The sequence below is a fragment of the Limanda limanda genome, chromosome 17 (assembly GCF_963576545.1).
Source record: "Limanda limanda chromosome 17, fLimLim1.1, whole genome shotgun sequence".
Lineage (NCBI taxonomy): Eukaryota > Metazoa > Chordata > Actinopteri > Pleuronectiformes > Pleuronectidae > Limanda > Limanda limanda.
Window position 1 is genome coordinate 16,696,671 of NC_083652.1, and position 10,671 is coordinate 16,707,341.

Genomic DNA, 10,671 nt, shown 5'->3' on the forward strand with positions numbered 1-10,671 from the left:
GAAATGAACAGAACCATATCATCTGCAAAGAGCAAAGAGGAAGTTCTGAGTCCCCAAAACTGGACACAGTTCCCCCCCCCTGGCTGCATCTGGAACTCGTGTGAATCACAAACAGGGCTGGTGAAGAGGGACCTTGGCCTGTGGGTCAATACTCAGTTTGAGTTCCTCTCCAAAAAGTGACACCATCACTGATGATTCGTAAATTTGATTCTATGCAAACTCAGAGACCTTCCTTGTTACTCAACTATAAAAACTTCCCAACAGACTGACAGGGGAGTTGACGGCACGTCAGATTCACCATTAACCATGTTTCCTGTAGCTGTGCTGCTGCTGTTGGCAGCTGGATCATGTGAGTCTCCCTGGATTTGTCATAGAGTCTCCACTTTTTCTTTTGCAGGACAATTTATGATTTATGACAAAACATTCTTCTTTTAACAGATGTGAAGTGTGAAACTTTGACGCAGCCAGCCTCTGTGACTGTGCAGCCAGGTCAACCTCTGACCATCAGCTGCCAGGTCTCTTATTCTATCAGCAGCTCCTGGACAGGTTGGATCAGACAGCCTGCAGGAAAAGGACTGGAGTGGATTGGATGGAAACATGGTGGAGGGACCGAATACTTTAAAGATTCACTAAAGAACAAGTTCAGTATTGAAATAGCCACTTCCAGCAACACAGCAACTCTAAAAGGACAGAACATGCAGCCTGGAGACACTGCTGTGTATTACTGTGCCAGAGACACACAATGATACAAACCATCAGCCAACCTGAACAAAAACCCCTCAGTGCCTGAACACTAGTTACATGAAGCCACCAGAGGAGGAGCCCAAAGACTACTGGTGATTTCAGACCAGTTCACTGTTACTGAAAAGAGGAATCAGTCCGTTTCATGAAGGTTTAATAACTGTAGGAACTCTTTTCATCAGTTTACTCATTCCTCCTGCATAACATGTCAATATATCACCCACCTTGCTCAAGAGCAGCAGAATCTCCACGACTTAAAACCAAGAATGTTGCAGAACTTGATCAAATCATGTAAATGAGCTTTATCCATCCATTTATCCCCTTTCTGCGAACACTTATATGCTATTATATAAGTTATGGCATCATGAGGTGAAGCTTTTTTGCAATGCGATAAATAGTAAATTCTAATGACAAGAAGAGTTCTTGGTACGTGATGAAAGTTGCTTCAATAAAAGGAAAAACATATTTCTATAACATGACGTTTTCAAGTCAGTATGATACACGTGTTTTTCTTTTTCTGGCGTGGCAGCTAAACACTTCCATGCATTGTGACGCATGCTAGAGAGTCATGTATGGAAATGTTGCAGAAGTGAGTCCAAAAAGTTGCAAATAAGTCAGCAGTTAATAAGGAAAAGTTATTTTCATTCTTCAACATTGTTCTTAATGGTCAGTCTCTTGCTGAATTCTACCTTACTCATTAAAAAGACCCAGAGATAATTAATCTCCTTCATTTGTTGTAAAATCTCCGTCCGAACTCAAATAATGAATCTGTTGTTTTCTAGCAGAGAACCATATCCTCAGAGTTAAAGGTGCTGACCGTCATCTCAGATGCAATCCATCCCAGAACACATGTAGGTCACAGTCTGATGAAGCGAACAGAACCATATCATCTGCATATAGCAAAGAGGAAGTTCAGAGTCCCCCAAACTGGACACAGTCCCCCCCCTTGCTGCATCTGGAACTCATGTGAATCACAAACAGGACTGGTGAAGAGGGACCTTGGCCTGTAGGTCAATGCTCAGTTTGAGTGCCTCCCAGAACACAGAACACACAATTATTACTTCATATTATACAAGGATGGGATTGTTTGTAGCAATGGCCCTAGAATCTGTATTCCCATTGATAATGGGATCATTGCATTTCTGAAACGTCACAACAAAAGATATGTGCCTTGATTGTTTACAGTAAAAGCAAAGCTAACGGTTTGATCAGCCTTAGAATGTGATTTCAATGTGTTCAAATTGAGTAAATAATGAGATCAAAATAGATCATATTTTAAAGATAGCAGAGGTGATTCCCTGTCATGTTTTCCTAGAGCTGATCTAATAACATTGACCAGCCTCTTCTATTCTATTACCCCCAGTGACACCTTCACTGATGATTCGTATATTTGATTCTATGCAAACTCAGAGACCTTCCTTGTTACTCAACTATAAAAACTTCCCAACAGACTGACAGGGGAGTTGACGGCACGTCAGATTCACCATTAACCATGTTTCCTGTAGCTGTGCTGCTGCTGTTGGCAGCTGGATCATGTGAGTCTCCTTGGATTTGTCAAAGAGTCACCACTTTTTCTTTTGCAGGACAACTTAATGATTTATGACGAAAAATTCTTCTTCTAACAGATGTGAAGTGTGAAACTTTGACGCAGACAGCCTCTGTGACTGTGCAGCCAGGTCAACCTCTGACCATCAGATGCCAGGTCTCTTATTCTGTTAGCAGCGGTTACCCTACAGCTTGGATCAGACAGCCTGCAGGAAAAGGACTAGAGTGGATTGGAAGAAGTGGAGGTGGATACAGCACATACTATAAAGACTCATTAAAGAACAAGTTCAGTATCGAATTAGACACTTCCAGCAACACAGTGACTTTAAAGGGACAGAACGTGCAGCCTGGAGACACTTCTGTGTATTACTGTGCCAGAGACACACAATGATACAAACCATCAGCCGACCTGAACAAAAACCCCTCAGTGCCTAAACACTAGTTACATAAAGCCACCAGAGGAGATGCCCAAAGACTACTGGTGATTTCAGACCAGTTCACTGTTACTGTAAAGAGGAATCAGACATAAGTCATAACATAATTTAACAGTATCTATTTATAACACTTTTTATACTCTGAAATCACAGTGACTGTGTGTATATATGTATAATACATACATGTAAATATATTCATATGAAACATTTCTTTCATGTTCTAGTTGTGCATTTCTCTTTGAGGAGGAGGAGTTGATGCAAAGATTGAGTCTGGACCGGTGGTTAAAGGGCATGGAGACACACTGACCTGCAAATATTCTGGGTTCAATGGTGATTACTGGGACGCTTGGATCAGGCAGGCTGCTGGAAAAGGCCTGGAGTGGGTTGGTGCTATCAGTGATGGCAGTAGCAATATCTATTACTCTCAGTCAGTCTGAGGCCGGTTCACCATGTCCAGAGACAACAGCAAAAAAGCAGTTGTATCTGCAGGTGAACAGTCTGAAAACAGAAGATTCTGCTGTTTATTATTGTGCTAGAGAGTCAAAGTGACTGGAGTTGGTTCATCAGCTGTACAAAATACTACCGCATTTTTCTATTACAGATCTGATATTCCCTGATAATAAAAAAACCTTCAGGTATGAATTAAAAAAACACAACTTGTAAATGTTTATGGCACTAAACAGTGAAATGTGACGGATACGACATCGTAGTCAAGCGGCTCAGTGGTGAACAAGAATATCCCTGCCGGCCAACCAGGGCCTTTCTATGCACATCATGCTAACCAGGTTTCTAAATGGGACTTGTCCTGCAGCGGAGGTGAACTGGAGATTCGCCCACGATGTCTTCCCCGTGAGAATAATAATCTCATCTCCGATTTGACTTCACAGTAGTTCTTCGCAGCCAGATCTCCAGATGGTCCAGTTTTAAAAGCAACATTATGATAGTTAAAGTCGGAGGTTCAAGTCGGAGAGACAGAGGTCTGTGAGCGATTTTAAGCGATGTTTTATTAAAACATGTGGAAACGTCACCTGTAACATCTCAAACTAGAAAATGTAATCGTTCCTCAGCCTTCTACTATGGAGGGATGGGAGGACGACCTGGAAAAGTGGCCGTGAATAACATACTGTACGTCGCCACTACTGTTTCAGAACGTAACTATTGTTAGCCGCTGGAAATGCGAGTGGCTAACACCGCTATCTCACAGGAAGTTATGACCACTATCATTTTCACAGTAGCGATTCAAATGCAAAGTGCTGAAGTACCACAGACAGCACCTAACCCAAAGAAAACAACCTAATCTTCCCCTGAAGAAACAGACAGTCAGACAGAGTCACGGCGGATTCTGCTCGTTATATCAACAGTTGTTCCCCTGAATCAGTTAGCCCACCTTAAATGACGGTCTGGTCAAAAGAGGCTACAGCAGACTCACTTCATTTCCTGTCTCAGTCTACTGACCAACAGGCTGAATCATGAAAACTGGAGCTGCATACAGTCACATATAGAAACAGAGAGTAGGTTCAACTTGCCATACTGCTGACAAAGAGACTGTGCATTGATACCATTTAATTTGATCTATTTGAATTTGACTGGGATTTTTGTTACAGCAGAACTTCAGTATTTTACATGTTCCTCTGTTGTTGTGGTTTATGAAAAACAAACAGTTTCAAGTTCCCTCTCAGACCTGTAGAGGGAGGTCTATGCAAACTCTTCCCTCCTTATAACACCAGCAACTGTCAGAACACAAGGACCGGCTAATACACAACTTAAATCTCCAGTCAAAGAACTACAGTGTCTGTCAGAGAATGGAAAACACACTTGTCTGGGGTTTATTATTTGTAGTTACTGTTCATGGTGAGAAAATCAATCCTGCTTTACTCATTTTGTAACTGTTCTAACGTGTGGTTTACAGGTTTGCTGGATAATGTTCATCATTTCTTTACTTACAGGAGTTTGGAGTGAGATCAAACTGGACCAGTCTCCATCGCAGGTGAAAACACCTGGAGAGACGGTGAAGATGTCATGTGTCATATCAGGGTACTCACTGACATCCTACAATATACACTGGATACAGCAGAGGCCAGGGGATGGTTTGGTGTGGATTGGGCGGATGAGCACAGGTTCAAACTCTGCCATCTATGGCAGCTCCTTTCAAAACCGTTTTATCATGACTGAGGATGTTTCCAGCAGCACTCAGCTCCTTCAGGTCGAGAGTCTGAAAGCAGAAGATGCTGCTGTTTACTACTGTGCTCGATACCCACAGTGACTGAGGACAGTGGAGCTGCTGAACAAAAACCTCCACAGACCACAAGTAGCAATGCGATCTCAGGAACATCTGTTTTCCCACAATCATTAAGTCCTTTACACACTTAACACAACTTTTTACAGGCGTTATAAATTTATATAGTATACCAAAATTAATCACAGGTCATTTTTTGTTATTGTTTTCATGTTTTCATTCCAAACAGTCAAAAGTCTAATATGGCATTTTCCATTCGAAACTAAATGCCAAGTGATCCTGATCAAGTAGAAAACTAATCAACGAGTTAATTGTTTCAGTCTTGGTTGAACATGAAGAAGGCAGATGAAGATCTTTGCTTCTGAGTTTCATGATGACTTGACTGAAAAGTTTCCTAAAGTCTGCTGCAGAGAATCTGTCTGAGGTACACTTAGTTTTATCTAGCAAAGTAGACTCGAAATGTACCCTATTCAGCTCTGAGTCTGATAAAGAAATAAAACATACACTCACATACCCTCATGTCAAAAAACGCTTAAAGGCAGGGTTATCTCTTCATAGTGAACTATAAACCTTCAAACTCAACCACCCACTGGTTAAGAAATCATGAGTGAAATGTGAATATGTGGAAGTCCCTCTTTTAAAAACATGACTGACAGAGACTTTTTGACAGTGAATATACACTAGCTAACACAAAATCAAATTAATAATTCTATGTATAAAAAGTAACAGTTAATCTAATACGTATATTTTACTACAGCACAGAGTCAGTTTTTTTCAGTGCACACTAGCAAACAAAATTGCTTTCAGTTCATAATTTCATCTGTTCTGAGAGCCTGTGATTGGATAATCACCCTGTCAACTAATGTGTGATTTCAATGATCAACTGTTTACTGTGAAAGCAAAGCTCAAGGTTTAATCAGCAATGCGATTTCAATGTGTTAACTTGAGTAAATAATGAGATCAAAATATATCATATTTTATAGAAAGCAGAGGTGATTCCCTGTCATGTTTTCCCAGAGCTGATCTAATAACACTGAGCAGCCTATTCTATTCTATTATCCCCAGTGACGCCATCACTGATGATTCGTATATTTGATTCCATGCAAACTCAGAGACCTTCCTTGTTACTCAACTATAAAAACTTCCCAACAGACTGACAGGGGAGTTGACGGCACGTCAGATTCACTATTAATCATGTTTCCTGTAGCTGTGCTGCTGCTGTTGGCAGCTGGATCATGTGAGTCTCCCTGGATTTGTCATAGAGTCACTACTTTTTCTTCTGCAGGACAACTTGATGATTTATGACAAAACATTCTTCTTTCAACAGATGTGAAGTGTGAAACTTTGAGGCAGCCAGCGTCTGTGACTGTGCAGCCAGGTCAACCTCTGACCATCAGCTGCCAGGTCTCTTAATCTCTTGGCAGCTACTGGATAGCTTGGATCAGTCAGCCTGCAGGAAAAGGACTGGAGTGGATTGGAAGTGGTGCTGGATCATCAAGCACATACTATAAAGATTCGCTAAAGAACAAGTTCAGTATCGAATTAGACACTTCCAGCAAAACAGTGACTCTAAAGGGACAGAACGTGCAGCCTGGAGACACTGCTGTGTATTACTGTGCCAGAGACACACAATGATACAAACCATCAGCCGACCTGAACAAAAACCCCTCAGTGCCTCAACACTAGTTACATGAAGCCACCAGAGGAGGAGCCCAAAGACTACTGGTGATTTCAGACCAGTGCACTGTTACTGTAAAGAGGAATCATTCCATTTCATTAAGATTTTAAAACTGCAGGAACTCTGTTCATCAGTTCACTCATTCCTTCTGCATAACATGTCAAGAAATCACCCACCTTGCTCAAGAAAAGAACCTCCACGTCTTAAAACCAAGAATGTTGTAGAACTTGATCAAATCATTTATATGAGCTTTATCCATCCATTTATCCCCTTTCTGCACACACTTACATTCTAGTAATTTATGGCATCATGATGTGAAAGTTTTTTTCTATGTTAAAAAACGAACTAGAGAGTCTACTGCTGAATTCTACATTACTCATTAACAAGACCCAGAAATAATTAAACTCCTTCAATAGTTGTAGAATCTCCGTCCCAAGGCAAAGAATGATTTTGTTGTTTTCTAGCAAAGAACCATGGCCTCAGAGTAAAAGGTGCTGACCGTCATCCCAGCTGCAATCCATCCCAGAATACATGCAGGTCACAATCTGATGAAGAGAACAGAACCACATCATCTGCAAATAGCAAAGAGGAAGTCCCCCTGGCTGCATCTTGAACTCATGTGAATCTCAAACAGGGCTGGTGAAGAGGGACCTTGGCCTGTAGGTCAATGCTCAGTTTGAGTTCCTCCCCAGAACAAATAAGACACAATTATTACTTCATGATATACAAGGATGAGATTGCTTGAAGGTATTATTCCTAGCATTTGTATTCCCACTGATAATAGTCAATTTGTCTAAATCAAAAATCATTGCATTTCTGAAACGTCACAACAATACATATGTGCCTCAATTGTTTACTTTAAAAGCAAAGCTAACGGTTTAATCAGCCTTACAATGTGATTTCAATGTGTGAAAATTTAGTAAATAATGAAATCAAAACATATAATATTTTATAGTAAGCAGAGGTGATTCCCTGTCAACTTTTCCAAGAGCAAAGTGTAATAACACTGTGCAGCCTCTTCTATTCTATCACCCCCAGTGACACCATCACTGAGGATTCGTATATTTGATTCTATGCAAATTCAGAGACCTTCCTTGTTACTCAACTATAAAAACTTCTCAACAGACTGACTGGAAATTTGACGGTACGTCAGATTCACCATTAACCATGTTTCCTGCAGCTGTGCTGCTGCTGTTGGCAGCTGGATCATGTGAGTCTCCCTGGACTTGTCATAGAGTCACCACTTTTTCTTTTGCAGTACAACTTAATGACTTATGACAAAACATTCTTCTTTTAACAGATGTGAAGTGTGAAACTTTGACGCAGCCAGCCTCTGTGACTGTGCAGCCAGGTCAACCTCTGACCATCAGCTGCCTGGTCTCTTTTTCCCTCAGCAGCTACTGCACAGCTTGGATCAGACAGCCTGCAGGAAAAGGACTTTGGATTGGGATGAAAAGTTCACACTATTCATACTATAAAGATTCCCTAAAGAACAAGTTCAGTATCGAATTAGACACTTCCAGCAACACAGCGACTCTAAAGGGACAAAATGGCAGCCTGGAGACACTGCTGTGTATTACTGTGCCAGATACAAACAATCACTACGTGTACATGATGGCAGAAACCCGATTTCGGCCGAAATCGGGTTTCTCTATCCATGGGGGGTTAACTGCTCTATCTCAGGGTACATGGCACTGAGAAATCCGACTCTTGTCCGAAAGCAGTTCATACCCCGCTACGATAGGTGGCGCTGTTTTCATTACAGCTAGTGGTGATCCTGCCATTTCCGCTTGACCTCGTCACCACTAGCAACACAAAAACAACAACAGCCTTCAACTCAGCATGCGAGAAAGATGACGAACGGAGAGCAAGGTGAAGCTACGTCCCTCTACATGATGTTGTGCATGTTTACTCTAGGAGTACTGCGAATGCGAACGGCGCATTTGATTAGAATGGTAATGGCGAGTGCCGGCCGGCAACGGGCAGCGACATTTTATCTACGTGTCGACTTCCGGGTCACGACCAGGGAGGGGGGGGGGCAGGATCTCAAGCATGCGCAAAGACGTCTTCTCCAGTTGTTGTCTAGCTTCCAGAGTTACATGCGCGCGTTGTCCGATATACAGCCAGATCCGATCTACTTATCTCGGGGTGGTTATCCGACTTCAGTCGTACACAAGAAATCTAGATTTGTGGAGTTACATGACATGGATCTTCGATTGAAACCGGACAACGCCAGAAATCGGGTTTCAATCGGACACATGTAACCGCAGTGAATGATACAAATCATCAGCCGACCTGAACAAAAACCCCTCAGTGCCTGAACACTAGTTACATGAAGCCACAAGAGGAGGAGCCCAAAGATTTCTGGTGATTTCAGACCAGTTCACTGTTACTGTAAAGAGGAATCAGACATGGGTCGTAAGGTAATTTAACAGTAACTTTTGATACCACTTTTAATACTCTGACATCACAGCGACTGACATGTCAGTGTGTATACCTAATTTCATGATAAATAATAAAAACAGACTTGAAATTGTGTTTTCTGAGTGTCTCAAAATCCATTAGTTACCCTAGATATTAATTTTTTTTTACAAAAATTATATAAAAGTTTACTAATTCCTCCTGCTTGACATGTCAAGAAATCACCCACCTTGCTCCAGAGCAGCAGATGAGCGTTATCCATCTATTTATCCCCTTTCTGCAGACACTTACTATTATATAAGTTATGGCATCATGATTTGAAATGTTTTTACGTTGTTAGACGATAAACAAGAGAGTCTCCTTTAGTGATTAAGTCTCATGAAAGAACTAAGTACGGCAGTGTAGAGGTTGACAAAATTCACACTTATGCAACATTCATTAAAACATTTGTGAAAGAAAAAAATTATTATGAAGATAATAAAGCATAAATACCCAAATTACTAAAAGTATACTTACTATATAAATATGTGTATTGTGAGTATGGCTGCGTGCATGTGTGTATCGGTGTGATTGAGTGTGCTTTTAAAATGGTGGCTGGCCCATATGAGGGCAATAAACCATCCCCCCCTAGTATGTTTATGACATGTAGCAGGGTCAGAGAGATATGTGTGGGGATATAAGTGTGTGTCTGTGTGTGTTGGTGACAATTCAGAGAAAGTTACTAGATGCAGTCAGAAAAAAACTGTGAAGAGCATAACATAACTTACATTAACTTTCAAATAACTTGTAACCAAAATATCACAGCAACACAAATCAAACTAATAACCCAGACCAGTTGTGTTACCCGTCCATTAAAAATGGAAAAAAGGTTGATGTGCTGTTCGTAGTCCAGTGAAGTCGTCTTGCTGGTTGCGGTTCCTATTGTGGTTCTGCTGTGTGATGCAGCTCTTGTGCTGTTTGAAGTTCTCAGGTAAGCTTATGTGTAGCTGCATTTCTGAAGGTTTTAGCAGTCTGCTCCAGTCAGGCCTGCTTGAAGGTTGGTAGAGCTTGGATTGGGAGGAGGTCTACATGGTGAGGTGAGCTGCAAGCTGCATCTCTCCTCCATTGAAGTTGAGCAGAAAGAGTGGTGGGCTCCTCTCGGACAGTTGACTGGAGTTGAAAGAGCAAGTGAGCTGGACAGCCTCACTTCTCCTCTCGGAGGGTTGCATTGAAAGAGGTAAAAGCGAGGGGGGACTTGACTTATAGTGGCCTGGTGACCTCATGGATCATGGGGCCCAGAGTGACCAATAGTGGTTGAAACTTTTGTTCCCAATCGGTTTCCACACCTCTGTGTGATGTTAAAGCACCCTGGGAGACTGAGTTCTGGAGGCTCTGGTTTGTCTCCAGAACAAAGAACATGTGCTCCAGGTTTGGACTACACATGTAGGCCGAACTATAGTTCCCAAATATCCTGTCCCGACTTAGGGCTGGTGAAGAGGGACCTTGGCCTGTAAGTCAATGCTCAGTTTGAGTTCCCCCCATCAGAACACAGACGAAACAACTATCACTTCATATTATACAACGACGGGATTGCTCGTAGCAATGGCTGTAGAATCTGTAATCCAATTGATAATGGG